Source organism: Lepus europaeus, chromosome 18 (genome assembly GCF_033115175.1).
Source record: "Lepus europaeus isolate LE1 chromosome 18, mLepTim1.pri, whole genome shotgun sequence".
NCBI classification, from domain to species: domain Eukaryota; kingdom Metazoa; phylum Chordata; class Mammalia; order Lagomorpha; family Leporidae; genus Lepus; species Lepus europaeus.
Window position 1 is genome coordinate 76081491 of NC_084844.1, and position 18551 is coordinate 76100041.

At 39.2% G+C, this 18551-nt stretch overlaps 2 pseudogenes; one reads left to right on the forward strand and one right to left on the reverse strand.

Annotated features, from left to right (window-relative positions):
- LOC133747049 (adenomatous polyposis coli protein 2-like) overlaps window positions 1–18551 on the reverse strand; it is an 834579-nt pseudogene that overhangs the window by 417758 nt on the left and 398270 nt on the right.
- The window catches only part of LOC133776803 (dystrophia myotonica WD repeat-containing protein-like), a 37278-nt pseudogene that overhangs the window by 14587 nt on the left and 4140 nt on the right, over window positions 1–18551 (forward strand).

Below are 18551 nucleotides of genomic sequence, written 5' to 3' on the forward strand. Positions count from 1 at the left end.
AATACTTCAAAAATTTAAAACACAGCGTTCAAAAACATGGGATAATACACCTGCAGAATATTCATGACTATTAAAAGGAAACAGAATAGTGAATCATAATCATCCTGCCTATGTATGACATCATCTAGAACTACAAAAGCTACAACAGTAAATTGTCACCACAGGAAAGAACAAGCAAATCATGTCATTTGCCGAATACCCTGTGAAGGGTGCCGCAGGAATTGTTTACACTGTGATGTTTTCATGTTAAAGGTGATGGGTTAAGGATGGAGACTAATCCAATTGTGGTCGATAGGAGGAGGGGCCAGTCTTTGGGTCATTGTGGGAGCACACTTTGAGGGTGGTTCTCAAGAGAGGTTTGATCATTTGAGTTCAGGTTCTGCCTAATTGTTGTTGCCTCCACATCAACCATGAGCAACATCCATCTCTGTGAGAGTATGGGACCACCAAAACCTGTTACCTCCAACTATGAGCTGCATCCAACATTTTCTTTCCCAAAGAAGCATCTCAGTTATTGTAGTTAAAGTAATGGAAAGTACAGTAATACATATCCTTAATTATTTGGATTTATTTTTAGAACAGAATTAAACTCTAAAAGGGATAGAATCCCCACAACTACATGAGAGAAACAGATATATAAAAAGGGTTATATGACATATCAGTTAAAATCAATTTTTCAACAAAAGATACTGAAGTAACTGGCTGTTTGAGAGTATTTGGTTGGTTCTTTCAGATTTCCACCCACAAAATTAGATTTCCTCCCATAAAATATTAGGGATTTCCCAAAGGGAAAGTGCCCAACATTTGGAATAGTTAAGGTAATACACATTAAAACAATTCTGCACTTTCCATTCATGATATTAGAAAGACTGGAACACAACAAAATTGTATGTAGTGTGAATGAGAGTAGTAAATTGAAAAACTCTGACCAACAATTTGGGAATGTCATGTGAAGTTGCTAATATGCACAGTTAAGCCCTAACAACTTTACCATTTTACAGATTTTAGAAAACTGCTGTTTTGACATCATAGATCATAGAGTATCCAGATTAAGTGTTATTTCTTGGCGTGTCTGTGAGGTTGTTCCTGGATGGGATTAGACTAAAGCAGCAGAATTCAAAGTACATTGCTCAGAGTGGTTGGGCATGATCCAACCCATGGAGGTTCTGAATAGATAAAATGCAGAGGAAGGAGAAATTCATCCCTTTTGCTTCTTGCCTTCTTGTCTGAGCTGAGAGGTAATTTCCCTCTCCCTCTGGGCTGGGATTAACACCACTGGCCCTCTGGTTCTCAGGCTTTGATTTCAGATTATCAGCTGTCTTGGATCTCCAGCTTCTGATAGCAGATGTGGGATGTCTTGGATTCCATAGTTGTATGAGTCAATTCCTTATAACAAATCTTTCTATATGTATCCTATTCATAGTGTTTCTCCAGAGAACTCTAATACTCCCTCACATATATATGCACTATCAGGCACACAGAAATATATTTTAAAAAAGATTTGTTGGAGCCAGCATTGTGGTGTAGTGGGTAAAGCCACCACCTGCAGTCCCAGCATCCCATATGGGCATTGGTGAAAGTTCTGGCTGCTCTAGCTCTCTGCTATGGCCGGAGTAGCTCTGTTACAAGGGTAGACTCTAGGATTTTTTTAAATTCTGATCATCAGTTGCCTTTGGATCGTTTTGCTTCTGTAATTCCAGGTCTTGACCCCAGCAGGCGGCTTCCAGTTCTGATCTCTTGGGGTGATCACTTCTCATTTGCCCTGTGTTGGGATACTGCTAGAATATGACAGGTGTTGGGGTGACTCTCACATGCTTGCACTTCACAGATATTTAGTCAGTGGGAAGCTTTTGCCAGACATTCTCCTGTGAGGGGGGAGGCTAGTTATAGTTGAGAGGCCTTCCAGCACAGAACTTATATTTTGGTGGGTGAGCGTTAACATTTACCTTACTGAATACTGGGTAATGTGAATGCATGAATGGTTAATGTGGTTTAAAGCAGGTAGATTTCACAATAGCCCTTTGAATGTGCTGTTATATTAAGATGCTCTTTAATATTATTTTGATTTGTGTGTGCTGTTTGTTTCCAGATGTGAATAAAGTTGCATTGCGTAAAGCATAAGGAGTAGGCCATCAATGTATTCATAGTTACCTATTCATGTTCTAAACCAATTAATGGCCCTGTGACATTTGTGGCATTGTGTAAATAAGATGTTTCTAACTACTTCCCCTTCAGAACACTTTCAGGTACTTTAAAAAGTTTAAAAGTCAGACCTGGATTGATAAGCATCCCTCTTTTGGTTGCTGTCACTAAGATATCTTTGCTTGCTCTTTAGAGAATTCATTTTAATAACATTGGAATTCTCAGAAATCATAATGCTGATTCCTAATTTCTTTTTTTTAAGTTTTTTTTTTATTTACTTACTTGGGAGGCATAGTTATAGATGACAGCGAGAGAGGTCTTCCATCCACTGGTTCACTCAGAAAATGGCCCCAATTGCCAGAGCCAGGACAATCTGAAGCCAGGAGCCAGGAGCTTCTTCCAGCTCTGCTCCATGGGTGCATGGGCCCAAGCACTTAGGTCATCTGCTGCTTTCCCAGGTCTTCAGCAGGGAGACAGATTGAAAGTGAAGCAGCCAGAACTTAGACTGGCACCCATATGGGATGTCGATGCTTAACCTACTGCACCACAGTGAAGTCCTTGTTACTAATTTTTAAAGTGGTAAGATACACATCAAGATTTAAAAGTGTTCTTGTAGTGCAGTGTCATTACATAGCAGGTTAAACTTCTCCTTGTGATGCCAGCATCTCATATCCGATCACCAAGTTCAGTCTTGGCCACTCTTTTTAGATCTAGCTACCTACTAATGTTTGTGGGAAGGCAGCATTGGAAGTGTCTGAGGCCCTGCCACCCATGTAGGACACACAATGATAGAGTTCTTGGCTCCTGTCTTCATCATGGCCCAACATTGGATGTCACAGGTATTTCAGAAGTAAGCAAGTGAATTGAAGATCTGTCTCTCTGATGCTCTGCATTTGTGATAAATGAAAATAAATATTAAAAAATCATGACAGTCATTCTGTATAAGCCAATATTTGCATTTTTGTTTTTATTTTCCTTTTTAATATTTTTATTATTTTTTTGACAGACAGAGTGGACAGTGAGAAAGAGACAGAGAGAAAGGTCTTTCTTTTTCCATTGGTTCACTCCCCCCAGTGGCCACTGCAGCCAGCGCGCTGCAACTGGCACACTGTGTTGATCCGAAGCATGAGCCAGGTGCTTCTGGTATCCCATGCAGGTGCAGGGCCCAAGTCTTTGGGCCATCCTCCACTGCACTCCCTGGCCACAGCAGAGAGCTGTACTGGAAGAGGAGCAATCAGGACAGAATCCAGCGTCCTGACCGGGACTAGAACCCAGGGTGCCAGCACCACAGGTGGAGGATTAGCCTATTGAGCTGTGGCACCGGTCCTTTTTATTCTTTTTTAGAAATTCTATGCAACCCTGTTCCATTCTTTCTGTGTACCCTTTCCAAATGGATGCTTCCACCTGAAGCACTAGTGCCTTAGCATCACGGTTACCTGGCAGATCCTGCCGACTTTCCTAAAGCAAGACTTGAACTCACCAGGAAGTATCAATGTATTTTAATGGATATCACTAAAGACGAACTCTTCTAACGGTTCAGCACTCCAAATGATTCAAGGATTCAAGATTTTATTTCATTGTGCCCTTGGATTGGTGGTAAATATCACATGTAAAAAAATCCTGAAACCTTCGGATGAGAATGTCCTTAATTATTATAATTTGTCAATTCCATTCCAAAAAAACAGAATGAGGAAACAGTCCCAGAAAAGGAACCAAATCATACAGTTTCTCAATGCATTATCCAAATGTATTATTCTCCAGAGGTCAATGTCAGTTTTCAGTGCAATAATCTTTTCTTTTACATCTAAAAATAAACCTGCAGGAAGCAAGGACTGCATGGAGGAACTGAGGCTATGTGTTCTATCTCTGTTGAAGGCAGACTGTAACCACTTTAGGCCATAAGACTGTATGACCTCCTCTTGTTATTGTTGCAAGTCAGGATGAAGCTGCAGTAGAATGGGGCTGATCTGTAACCTCACCCAACATTGGAGCAGATGCTCATGAGCTGATCAGCAGCCTTGGGGAAAATCTGTTTCCTGGTGTCAGGCTGGGAAACCCTCAACCATGAGAGGAAGCTTTCGGGATGTTAGTAGCTTCCATGTACCACAACTACAAGAAAGATGGGGGTTAGAGAAGCAAATTCCAAATGAATTCAGTTTCTTATCTTTGATTAGACAATAATGATCAAATCAGTGAATTTTTTCTTGGAAAAAGATGGAGATGGATTCAAACTGATCTAAGTTTTCTTGTGTCAGATGTTTTAGATCTTTGCATTCCAGTCATTTCAAATGATTTTGGAAAATTGTTTCACAATTATAAAATAACAATTATATGAGAACAATTATATAAGAACAACTGGTAATGTGAAAATTAAGTTTAGTTAATATAAAAGATGCAGCAGCTATTAATCTTAATTAAAGATTGTTCTTGAATAAATCATAATTCTACCACAGTAGAAATACAATGATTCTTGTTTTTTTATTTTTTTTAAAATAAAAATATCAAAACCCTACAAAGGAGTAAGTATTTAGCCTAGCTTTTAAGATGTCTGCATCTCATATGGGATTCGCTGGGATTGACACCCAGCAAAAGCTCTTCATTCCAGCTTCCTGTGACTCATGCATTTAGGTCTCTGCCATCTAGCTGTGAGACCTTGCTTGAGTTTGTGGCTCCTGGTTTTGGCCCAGCCAGTCATGGCAATTGTGGGGATTTGGTGAGAGAACGAACGGAAAGGAGTTTTTTCTCTCTCTCTCTCTCTTTGATCTCAAATAAATAGAAAGTCTATGTATTGGTGAATTGTTTTGAGGTTAAGTCTACCATTCTGGAGTGCTACATTCAACAAGTTAAATACTAGCCCAAAATTTGGATGAGTCTCACCCTTGATATGCAAAATGTTCTTATACCAGTGTGGTGATATAGCACCAGAAACTGAAAGAATCATGGCTAGCCTCCTGTTCCCCACCTCCCCAATCTAGAGATGAGTCTGAGGATGTGAGAAAAGTCAAGAAGGATGAGGACCACTATTGTGGCATAGCAGGTAAACCTGCCACCTGCCACAGCAGCACCTGGCTTGTGGCTTGGGCCTGGCTCAGCCTTGGCCATTTTGGCCATCTTGGGCTTGAACTAGCAGATGGATTTTCTTTCTTTCTGTCGCTCCCTCTTTTTCTAACTCTTTCAAATAAGTAAGTAATTTTTAAAAAGCTCAGAACAACTATTTTTTTTAAAAAAGTCAATAGCTGGGTGCTGTGAAGGATGTTGATGTCATGTACTAGTCCTTGTAATCAAAGTGTTTCTGTGCTGTTGTGACTGATTTAGATAATGAGAATTTTACACATCTTGTGGAAAGTTTCATGCATTTTCCATTGTGTCTGTTGAGTCTCCATTGCAACTTTTTCACAATTAACCAATGAAAGCTGTCCCTCCCTCTTGCCCAGTCAAGAATTTCCCCTTTACAGCATATAGAAACCCTAGAAAATCACCCATAAATGCATAAATGGATCTCTGCTTCATGAAGATTTTTTGTTTTGCTTTCTCTCTCTCTCTCTCACTCTATCTCTCATTCTCTATCATTTTCTCTTTTTTTACAATAACTTAACTTATGGTTTACACATTCTTTGTCCATATTCCTAATTCTTTGTGATCAGAAGACATAAACCCAAGTAATTACAACTATAGACTCCTGAAAGAAAACCCCCTGACAACAGGCAAATATTTTTTTCTGTGGTTGATTTCTTTTTTACTATTTTTACAAAGATTCTCTTTATTATTTGAAATGCAGAGTTACAGAGAGAGGAGAAGGGAGAGAGAGGGAAAGAGAGAGAGAGATCTTCCATTCACTGGTTCATTCCACAAATGGCCACAAAAGCCCGGGCTGACCAGGGTGAAGCCAGCATCCTGAATCTACTTCTGGTTCTCCCACATGGGTGCAGGGGCACAAGCACTTAAGACATACCCTTCTGCTTTTTCAGGTGCATTAGTAGGGAGCTAGGTCTTAAGTGAAGCAGCCAGGTCTGGAACCAGTGTCCATTTGGCATGCCAGAATTGCAAGTGGGGAGTTACCTAGTACACCAAAATGTTGGCCCCTGTGCTTGCTTTTTCTAAATATTTTGACCCTAAAAGTAGCTTAGGCTTCCTCTGTTAAAAAGCGATCTTTGAATATAGTATGGAGGAAGAGAGATGATAACATGCAAAGATGGTTGCAAAGAAAAATGCCAACATATAAAAAATGTGTTTTTCAATTGCTCACCCCTGGGCCAGGAGTAGAATATATTTCTTTAGGGGACAATGCTGTGGCACAGAAGATTAATATCCTGGTCTAAGCACCGGCATCCCATATGGGCACTGGTTCAAAACCAGGCTGTTCCACTTCTGAGTCAGCACTCTGTTATGGCCTGAAAAAGGAAAGCAGTAGAAGATGGTCCAGGTGCTTGAGCCCCTGCACCTGCATGGGATACCCAGAGGAAGCTCCTGGCTCCTGGCTTCAGATAGGCACAGCTCTGGCTATTGCAGCCAACTGGGGAGTGAACCATCAAAAGGAAGACCTCTCTCTCTCTCTCTCTCTCTCTCTCTCTGCCTCTCCTCTCTCTGTGTAACTTTGACTTTCAGATAAACAAATAAATCTTAAAAAAAAAAAAAAGAATGCAGGGCCGGCACTGTGGCTCACTTGGTTAATCCTCCGCCTGCAGTGCCAGCATCCCATATGGGCACCAGGTTCTAGTCCCAGTTGCTCCTCTTCCAATCCAGCTCTCTTCTGTGGCCCAGGAGGGCAGTGGAGGATGGCCCAAGTGCTTGGGCCCCTGTACCTGCATGGGAGACTGGAAGGAAGCACCCAGCTCCTGGCTTCAGATCAGCATAGCTCCAGCTGTACTGGCCATTTTGGGGGGTAAACCAACAGAAGGAAGACCTTTTTCCTGGTTTCTCTCTCTCACTGTCTAACTCTGTCAAATTAAAAAAAGAAAAAATAAACAAATAAAAAAAGAATGTGTTTCTTATAAAACCACTGCTAAACAGTGTCACCCAAAACTTGCTATCAATACAAAAGGAGTCATAATTATTTTGGACAATTATGTGATCTTGAAATACTAATATAGCTGTTATTAAGTAATGATGGTTATAAAAAGTAAAACAACAGTTCAAAGAAGACAGACTATGTATATTGTTCTGATGTGGAAAATTGTATCAAAAATAGTTCAATGACTATTTTTTGACTAGTTTCTATTGGCATGTTTGAACTATTCTCCCTCTTTCTAAGCCCTTTGAAATGGAAGGCACTCCATCATTCTTAAACAGTAAACAGTTCAGTGGCAATCTCTGTCGCCTACAAGGCTACCTAAGTTGACCTCTGAATTCTCTTCCAGACAATGGTAATGTCTTGATGATAAAGATGTTTTCTTGAACAGAAGAACACTTCTTTGGCCTAAGCTTATGTGCACAGAAATGAGCTTCCTTAAATGTGAACAATCTTGTTCTGGGTATGGATCTGTAGTACTGGAACAATCTGTAGAGGGAAAGTTTTTGTGTGCCACCATTATCCTTATGTTACTGTGCTGCCTTATCTGTGCTCCCCTTTGTGAGTCAGTACTTTTAGAGGAGCTGGTACTACCTCTACAGCAAAGTTAATTCATCAGAATTTAGAGATCCTGCTTATGCATCCAGGAAAGCAGTGGCAGATGGTCCATGTACTTGGATCCTTGCCGCCCTGTAGGAGACCAGTCCTGGCCATTTTGGGTACTAGGGGAGTAAATCAGAAAATGGAAGATCTGTCTGTTGCTCTGTCTCTGTAATTCAATTTACATACAGGAAATCATCTTGTCATGATTACAAGTAAACATACTCATAAAAATGTTCTAGGAGAGGTTCATCCACTGTAGCTTTTACAAGGTAACATATGAAGTATAAATGGCTGATGTCTTCACTCTCCACCCTCCCCCTACACATTCAGTGCTTAGCACAATGATGTTGATATGGAAGACTCTGAGTTGTGTATCTTGGCTGCTTAATTCTTTTTTTTTAAAGTCTGGAATTTTATTTTTTTAATTTAATGAATATAAATTTCCAAAGTACAGTTTATGGATTACAAAGGCTTCCCCCCTGACAACTTCCCCCCACCCACAACCCTCCTCTTTCCCACTCACTCTCCTCTTCCATTCTCATCAAGATTCATTTTCAATTCTCTTTATATACAGAAGATCAGTTTAGTATATATAAAGATTTTAACAGTTTGCCCTCACATAGCAACACAAAGTGAAAAAATACTGTTGGAGTACTAGTTATAGCATTAAATAACAGTGTACATCACATTAATGACAGAGATCCTGCAAGATATTTTTTAAAAAAGATTGATTTTTTTTCTATGTAATTTCCAATTTAACACCAAGGTTTTTTTTTTTTTCATTTTCAATTATCTTTATATACAGAAGATCGATTCAGTATATACTAAGTAAAGATTTCATCAGTTTGCACCCACACATAACCACAAAGTGTAAAAATACTGTTTCAGTACTAGCTATATCATTACTTCACCTTGGACAACCTATTTAGGACAGATCCTACATGGGACGTAAGTACACAATGACTCCTGATGTTGATTATACAATTTAACACTCTTGTTTATGGCGTCAGTAATCTCCCTAGGCTCTAGCCATGAGTTGCCAAGGCTATGGAAGCCTTTAGGGTTCACCAACTTCGATCCTATTCCGACAGGGCCATAGTCAAAGTGGAAGTTCTCTCCTCCCTTCAGAGAAAGGTACCTCCTTCTTTGATGGCCCTGTTCTTTCCACTGGGATCACACTCGCTGAGATCCTTCATTTAGGTCTTCTTCTTCTTCATCTTTTTTTGTCCCAGAGTGTCTTGGCTTTCCATGCCTAAAATACTCTCATGGGCCCTTCAGCCAGATCCAAATGCCTTAAGGGCTGATTCTGAGGTCAGAGTGCTATTTAGGACATCTGTCATTCTATGAGTCTACTGTGTCTCCCCCTTCCAATGTTGGATCCTTCTCTCCCTTTTTTTATCAGTTAGTATTAGACATTAATCTTGTTTGTGTGATCTCTTTGATTCTTAGATCTATCAGTGTGATCAGTTGTGAACTGAAATTGATCACCTGAACTGGTGAGATGGCATTGGTACATGCCACCTTGATGGGATTGTATTGGAATCCCCTGGCACTTTTCTAACTCCATCATTTGAGGCAAGTCTGATTGAACATGTCCCCAATTGTACATCTTCTCCCTCTCTTTTTCTCATTCTTATATTTAACCAGGATCACTTTTCAGTTAAGATTTAGACACCTAAGAATAATTGTGTGTTAATTACACAGTTCACAAAAAATACTAAAATGGATAAAGTATTACATTGTACATCAACAGTCAGCACCATAGCTGATCAAGTCACTATTTCTCATAGTGTCCATTACACTTCCACAGGTTTCCCTTTGGTGCTCAGTTAGTTGTCGCCGATCAGGGAAAACAAATGATATTTGTCTCTTTGGGACTGGCTTAGTTCACTCAGCATGATGTTTTCCAGATTCTCCATCTTGTTGCAAATGACTAGGTTTCATTGTTTTTGACTGCTGTATAGTATTCCATAGAGTACATGTCTCATAGTTTTTTTTATCCAGTCTACTGGTGATGGGCATTAGGGTTGGTTCCAGGTCTTAGCTATTGTGAATTGAGCTGCAATAAACATTAATGTGCAGATGGCTTTTTTGTTTGCCAATTTAATTTCCTTTGGGTAAATTCCAAGGAGTGGGATGGCTGGGTTGAATGGTAGGGTTATATTCAGGTTTCTGAGGAATCTCCAGACTGACTTCCAGAGTGGCTTAACCAGTTTGCATTCCCACCAACAGTGGGTTAGTGTCCCTTTTTCCCCACATCCTCTCCAGCATCTGTTGTTGGTTGATTTCTGAATGTGGGCCATTCTAACCGGGGTGAGGTGAAACCTCATTGTGGTTTTGATTTGCATTTCTCTGATTGCTAGTGATCTTGAACATTTTTTCATGTGTCTGTTGGCCATTTGGATTTCCTCTGGAAAGATGTCTATTGAGGTCCTTGGCCCATCTCTTAGGTGGATTGTTTATTTTGATATTGTGGAGTTTCTTGATTTCTTTGTAGATTCTGGTTATCAACCCTTTATCTGTTGCATAGTTTGCAAATATTTTTTCCCATTCTGTTGGTTTCTCTTCACTTTGCTGACTGTTTCTTTTGAAGTACAGAAACTTCTCAATTTGATGCAATCCCAATAGTTAATTTTGGCTTTGACTGCCTGTGCTCCTGGGGTCTTCTCCAAGAAGTCTTTGCCTGCACCTATATCTTGCAGGATTTTTCCAATGCTCTCTAATAATTTGACAGTGCCTGGTCATAGATTTAAGTTTTTTATCCATGTTGAGTGAATTTTTGTGTAAGGTGAAAGGACAGGATCTTGCTTCATGATTCTGCACATGGAAATCCAGTTTTCCCAGCACCATTTATTGAATAGACTGTCCTTATTCCAGGGCTTGGTTTTGGATCCTAGATCAAATATGAGTTGGCTATAGATGTTTGGGTTGATTTCTGGTATTTCTACTCTGCTCCATTGGTCTATCCACCTGTTTCTGTACCAGTACCATGCTGTTTTGATAACTACTGCCCTGTAGTATGTCCTGAAATCTGGTATTGTGATGCCTCCAGCTTTGTTTTTGTTGTATAAGATTGCTTTGGCTATTCGAGGTCTTCTGTGTCTCCATATGAATTTCAGCATCATTTTTTCCAGATCTGAGAAGAATGCCTTTGGTATCTTGATTGGTATTGCATTGAATGTATAAATTGCTTTTGGGAGAATAGACATTTTGATGATATTGATTCTTCCAATCCATGAGCATGGAAGATTTCTCCATTGTTTGGTATGCTCTTCTATTTCTTTCTGTAAGGTTTTGTAATTTTCATCGTAGAGATCTTTAATGTCCTTGGTTAAGTTTATTCCAAGGTATTTGATTGTTTTTGTAGCTATTGAGAATGGGATTGATCTTAGAAGTTTTTTTTTCTCAGCCATGGCATTGCCTGTGTATACAAAGGCTGTTGATTTTTGCTTATTGATTTTATATCCTGCTACTTTGACAAACTCTTCTATGACTTCCAATAGTCTCTTAGTCAAGTTCTTTGGGTCCCCTGAATAAAGAATCATATCATCTGCAAAGAGGGATAGTTTGAGTTCTTCCTTCCCAATTTGTATCCCTTTAATTTCTTTTTCTTGCCTAATAGCTCAGGCTAAGACTTCCAGAACTATATTGAATAGCAGTGGTGAGAGTGGGCATCCCTGTCTGGTACCAGATCTCAGTGGAAATGCTTCCAATTTATCCCCGTTCAATAGGATACTGGCCATAGGTTTTTCATATATTGCTTTGATTGTATTGAGGAATGTTCCTTCCATACCCAGTTTGCTTAGGGTTTTCATCATGAAAGGGTGTTGTATTTTATCAAATGATTTCTCTGTGTCTATTGAGAGAATCATATGGTTTTTCTTCTGCAGTCTGTTAATGTGGTGTATCATGTTGATTGTTTTGTGAATGTTGAACCATCCCTGCATACCAGGGATAAATCCCACTTGGTCTGGGTGGATGATCTTTCTGATGTGTTGTTGCATTCTATTGGCCAGAATTTTATTGAGGATTTTTGCATCTATGTTCATCAGGGATATTGGTCTGTAATTCTCTTTCAATGCTGCATCTTTTTCTGGCTTAGGAATAAAGGTGATGGTGGCTTCATAGAAAGAATTTGGGAGGATTCCCTCTTTTTCGATTGTTCTGAATAGTTTGAAGAGAATTGGGGTTAATTCTTCTTTAAATGTCTGGTAGAATTAAGCCGTGAATCCATCTGGTCCTGGGCTTTTCTTTGTTTGGGGGGGGCTTTATTACTGTTTCAATTTCTGTGTCAGTTATGGGTCTGTTTAGGTTTTCTATGTCTTCCTGGTTCAATGTAGGTAGGTTATATGTGTCCAGGAATCTATCCATTTCTGATAGATTTCCCTGTTTGCTGACATACAAGTCCTTGTAGTAATTTCTGATGACTCTTTTTATTTCTGTGGTGTCTGTTGTTACATTTCCTTTTTCATCTCTGATTGTATTGATTTGGGTCTGGTTTGCTGCTGATTTTCTAGATTCTTGAGATGACTGGAAAGCTCATCTATTTGGTGCCTTTTTCAATTTCTTCATGTAGGCACCTATTGATATAAATTTTCCTCTTAACACTGATTTTGCTGTATCCCATAGGTTTTGGTATGATGTGCTGTTATCCTCATTTTCTTCCAGAAAATTTTTGATTTCTCTTTTGATTTCCTCTATGACGCATTGTTCATTTAGGAGCATGTTATTCAGTCTCTATGTGTTTGCACGTGCTCTAGGGATTACCGAGTTGCTAATTTCCAATTTCATTCCTTTGTGGTCTGAGAAGCTGCATGGTATGCTTCTAATTCTTTTGAATTTGCTGAGACTTGCTTTATGGCCTAGTATGTGGTCAATCCTAGAGAAGGTTCCATGTACTGCTAAGAAGAATGTAAATTCTTTCTGTGTAGGATAAAAAGTTCTGTAGATATCTGTTAGGTCCATTTGAGCTATAGTATCATTTAAGTCTACTGTCTCCTTGTTGGTCTTCTGTCCTGATGATCTGTCTACCTCTGAGAGTAGAGTATTGAAGTCCCCCAGTACTATTGTATTGGGGTCTAAGTCTCCCTTTAATTCCCTTAACAAGTCTTTTAAATAAACCGGTGCCCTGTAATTAGGTGCATATACATTGATAATCGTTATATCTTCCTGTTGAATGGATCCCTTAATCATAAAATAGTGCCCCTCTTTGTCTCTCCTAACAGTTTTTGTGGTAAAATTTATGTTATCTGATATTAAGATGGCTACGCCCATTCTTTTTTCATTTCTTTTGGCATGGTATATATTTTTCCAGCCTTTCACTTTCAGTCTGTATGCATCTTTGTTAGAAAGATGTGTTTCTTGTAAGCAGCAGATAGATGGGTTTTGTTCCTTAACCCAATCAGCCAATCGGTGTCTTTTAACTGGATTGTTCAGGCCTTTAACATTTAATGTGACTATCGATAAGTAGTAACTTTGTCCTATCATTTTTGTGTTCCCTGTGATCATTTGCTGTGAGGTTTCCTTCCTTTACCTTCTTTCATATTGGTGACCGTGTTTCTGTGTTTCTGCGTGTATCACATCTTTAAGCATCTTTTGCAGGACTGGACGAGTGGCGACAAATTCTTTCAATTTCTGTTTGCTGTGAAAGGTCTTTCTTTCACCTTCATTCACAAATGAGAGCTTTGCAGGATATAATATTCTGGGCTGGTAGTTTTTCTCTCTTAGTACCTGGGCTATGTCTCGCCATTCCCTTCTGGCTTGTAGGGTTTCTGATGAGAAGTCAGCTGTGAGTCTAATTGGAGATCCCCTGAGAGTAATCTGACGTTTCTCTCTTGCACATTTTAAGATCTTTTCTTTATGTTTCACTGTGGTGAGTTTAATTACAATGTGTCGTGGCGAGGATCTCTTTTGGTCATGTTTATTAGGGGTTCTATGAGATCCTGTACTAAGATGTCTCTGTCCTTCTCCAAACCTGGGAAATTTTCTACTAGTATCTCACTAAAAAGGCCTTCTAATCCTTTCTCCCTCTCCATGCCTTCAGGAACTCCTAGGACCTGAATGTTCAGTTTTTTAATAGTATCCTGTAGATTCCCGACAATATTTTTTAGATTTCTAATTTCCTCTTCTTTTCTTTGGTTTGCCTGTTTCCTTTCCTGTTCTCTGTCTTCTAATTCCAATATTCTCTCTTCTGCTTCACCCATTCTGTTTTTAAGGCTTTCTAATGTGTTTGTCATTTGATCTATTGAATTCTTCATTTCATTATGGTTTCTCGTCACTATCACAGTTTCTTGTTCTACTAGTTGTTTCATTTCATTTTGATTCCTCCTTAATATTACATTTTCACAAGAGAGATTTTCTATCTTGTCCATTAAGGATTTCTGTAGTTCAAGAATTTGTTTTTGAGAGCTTCTTAATGATCTTATCAATTTTTTGAGATCTGCTTCTTGCATTTCTTCTATCTCATCATCTTCATAATCTTGAATTGGGGTGTCTTTTTCATTTGGGGGCATTATAGTGTCTTCTTTGCTCTTGTTACCTTGGTTTCTACATTTGTTTGGTATCTTGGAAGTGTGGCCAAAGAGCTCTGTTTGGTTCTTCAGGGTTGCCTAGGCTCAGGAGTTTCTTTTACATATGTAAAGGGGCCCCTGCTCTTTGTCTTGCTGGGCTTTGTAAGGAGAGTGCAGAGAGAGGCTAGTGTCCCTGCTGGTTCCCCCCCTTTTTTTTTTCTCCTCCAGTCAGCCTGGTGTAGTTCCTCCCCCACCCCGCATGAGCTCAGACCACACTCTAACCTTCCCAGACAATGTCTTGGGTTACCTTTCCTTCCAGTGCCGGGGCTCAAATTCTGCAGCCGCCCTTCTGTGGCTGGGCTCGCTCTTTTCCCCACTCTCGCAGCTCCCGTGTCCGCGGCGCGGCTCAGTGCGGGTCGGCATGGCTCGGTGCTGCTAGACGCGGCTCGGTGTGGCTTGGCGTGGCTCGGCGCAGCTCGGCAGGGCAGTGGGCCACCTTGCTCTCCCCGTAGGTCCTCTGTGTCACATCCACTAGATCCGGAAGTTTCCTCTGCAGTTTTTTTTTCTGAGTCTCTTTCTGAGGGTACAGTAACTCCACTTTTGTTAAACTTTCTTTTCCCGAACTGTTGTGTGTGCCCTCACTCTTCTGCCATCTTGGCTCCGCCCCCCCCCTTGGCTGTTTAATTCTAACTTCTTTTGAAAAATAATTCAACTTTGAATGTCCACCTATATCTGTTATACATTTCTTTCCTGTTTCTAAGAAAAAGAGAGGTGATTAACTAAAATCATTCATGTAGGTAAAAATACCCCCTTTCGGTATCATATTTGACCTTTTATTTTCATGGGTAGAAGCTAATTTGATTGGTTTCAAACTTATCAACATTTGATGCCTCAATAAAGTCACAAGAATGTTGTTTTGATAAAACCAAAAGGAACAGAAATTTTGGGAGATTATCAAAGGTTTAATATAACAGTGTATTGGGTACATTGGATGAAACTGAAATGCCTTTAGTGACATACATACTAGAAACAATAGGTTTGTCTAGAATGGATACTGGAAAAAGCAGAAAGAACCAATCGATTGAGGATGTCTTCAGGTGAGAGAGACATGGGATACATTTTAAAGAAATTCTATAGAGACAAAATTTGTATAAGAATCAGAACCAAAGGTCCCCAAGTAATCCAGGATCCACCCAGTGATGATTAGAAAAAGGAGGCAAGAAGCTGAGTCAATAAACAGAGCATTCTTAATCCAAGAAGATATTTGCTCTCCAGTTAGAAGTTTCAGATACTAACAAACCCTCTGGGAGAGGGGAGAATGTTCTGGAAGGCAGATATTAAGTGAGCTAAAAAATTGTGTCATCTAGGCCTGCACCGCGGCTCACTAGGCTAATCCTCCACCTTGCGGTGCCAGCACACTGGGTTCTAGTCCCGGTCAGGGCACCGATCCTGTTCCGGTTGCCCCTCTTCCAGGCCAGCTCTCTGCTGTGGCCAGGGAGTGCAGTGGAGGATGGCCCAAGTGTTTGGGCTCTGCACCCCATGGGAGACCAGGAGAAGCACCTGGCTCCTGCCATCGGAACAGCGCGGTGCGCCGGCCGCAGCGCGCTACCGCGGCGGCCATTGGAGGGTGAACCAACGGCAAAGGAAGACCTTTCTCTCTGTCTCTCTCTCTCACTGTCCACTCTGCCTGTCAAAAATAAAAAAAAATAAAAATAAAAAAAATTAAAAAAATAAAAAATAAATTAAAAAAATTGTGTCATCTGATATTAATAATTTTCATTCATGATTCACTATTCCACAAAATAATCAACTCAATCTATAAGTTTTATTGTATGGTTTTGCAACTCTGCTCAATCATCCACAATAAAATGACACTTGTCATTAAGCAAATGAATTGGAGTGAATCTAATTAAATTTATTAGAATATTAAAAAAATTTGGGGCTTACATTTGGTTTCTATAGAAGAACAATATGTACTTTTCAATTTTTTAACTTACCAGTTAAAATACGAAGAAATTGTATAGGATCAAAATGGACATCTTATGATTTGATTGTAGTTTTTAGCTCTTGTTTATACTCCTGTGGAACTGTGATCTTTATACTTTTGACTTCTTCAATATTATGGTTAGTGGTGCCTTAGCCCTACAATTATAGAGTGCACTGAAATTATGTTTTTGTGAAAGTTAAAGGAGAAGAAGTAATGGAGGAGGGAGAATGATGGAGTAAAAAGAGGGAGGGAGGGAAGTATGGTTATCTTCTTAGAATTATACCTATGATGATCACTGATGTCATAAATAAGAGTGTCAGTTGTTAAATCAACAACGGGAATCACTGTGCACTTGCTCCCCATGTAGGACCTCTGTCCTTAATGTGTTGTACTATGAGAATTAATGGTAAAACTAGTCTTCAAAGGGTTCCTTATACTTCGTGTGTCTGTGTGAGTGCAAACTGTTGAAATCTTTACTTAGTATTGAGTTGAACTTCTATATATAATGATCATTTAAAAATGAATTTTTTTTTATTTTTTGACAGGCAGAGTGGACAGTGAGAGAGATAGAGAGAAAGGTCTTCCTTTTTGCCATTGGTTCACCCTCCAATGGCCGCTGCGGTAGGGGCGCTGCTGCCAGCGCACCGCGCTGATCCGGAGGCAGGAGCCAGGTGCTTCTCCTGGTCTCCCATGGGGTGCAGGGCCCAAGCACTTGGACCATCCTCCACTGCACTCCCTGGCCACAGCAGAGAGCTGGCCTGGAAGAGGGGCAACCGGGACAGGATCAGTGCCCTGACTGGGACTAGAACCCAGTGTGCTGGCGCTGCAAGGTGGAGGATTAGCCTATTGAGCTGCGGCACTGGCAAAAAATGAATCTTAATGAAGAATGGGATGGGAGAGGTAGTAGGAGGTGGGATGGTTTGGGGGTGGGAAAGTGGGTATTGGGGAAAGAACTGCTATAATTCCAAAGTTGTACTTATGAAATTTATATTGACTAAATAAAAGCTTTCTATAAAAAGAATTATACCTATGAAAAACATGAAATATACCCTCTTCATATTAATAATAATTAAAAAGAAATAAAAAATTAAAAATCATTTTAAGGTCTCAATAGGATATATGCCCAGAACTGACAAGTAAAGTTGCAGAGAATGGCTAATACAGCCTTATCAGTTTCATTTGTCATCCTAATCCCTTCCCCTATGGTCACATTACTTCATTTCTACCACTTCTATTTCTTATATGAAATATATCTTAATGCATTTATTCTTAAACTGAAATAATAGGCTTTTACTCTGTTTTTTAGAAGAGCATAATTGAGGAGCCATGTTGATCTATGTTTTACTTGGAATATTTAGTAATTCTGAAGTATATATGATCTTTTTTGTTTTGACTAAATTGAAACACCAGTAAAAACACAGGGTCTCTGTGATATTGAGGGGGCATACTTTATGGTGTAACGTATGATAGGGATTTGTAAAGGTTTGAGGAGTGCTGGAGAAGAATGTGAATATTACTGAATGGTTCAAATGCTGTGTATTTTATGTGTATGTACACAGTAATTATGTGAATTTATTTGTTTTTTATTTGGTTCTAAGTTGTGCATAAGGCTTATCAGTAGAGATCTGCAATAAAGTTTCCCATTATAGATTTACTTATTTCTTGCAGTAGCTTAGTTCTTTAATTGATTTAAATATTTTCAGGTAACTTGGAGCATAAATTTGAGATCCTATCTTCCTAGTGACTAAAAGTTTTGCCATTATGCGTTATTTTTTCCCAAAAATATTTGTTTTCCTTAAAGTCTGTTTTGTCTGATATAGTGATTGTGAGTTTCTTTTTAAAATATTTTCCTGAAATATATTTTCAATCCTTTACTTCACTATTTTCACAACCATTTTTGTTTTCACTTTGTATTTTAATGGCTTTTTAAAAAAACTGTTCAGTTTTGTCTAATGAACCCATTTGGGTGATTTTGAGAAAATTTTACCTACTTATATTTAGTATGATCATTAATATATTTAGATTTATTCCCACTTAATTAAGAATTTTAGTTTTCTTAGCCTGAGACCATTTTTCCTATTGTTATTTTAGCAATTATTTTGTTACTTAGTGTATGGAATTTTTCTCCTTTCCTTTTTGGGGATGCATATTTGCTGTTTCTATTACTAGTCATTATCATGGAACATTTACCATACAGATTTTTCTAAATAAAGTAAAAGTTTAAATTATTTGTACTTCTTTCCTCAGGACTGTAGGGATTGTTAGAACACTTAAAATGTAATCACTGCTTTTCTGATTTGGA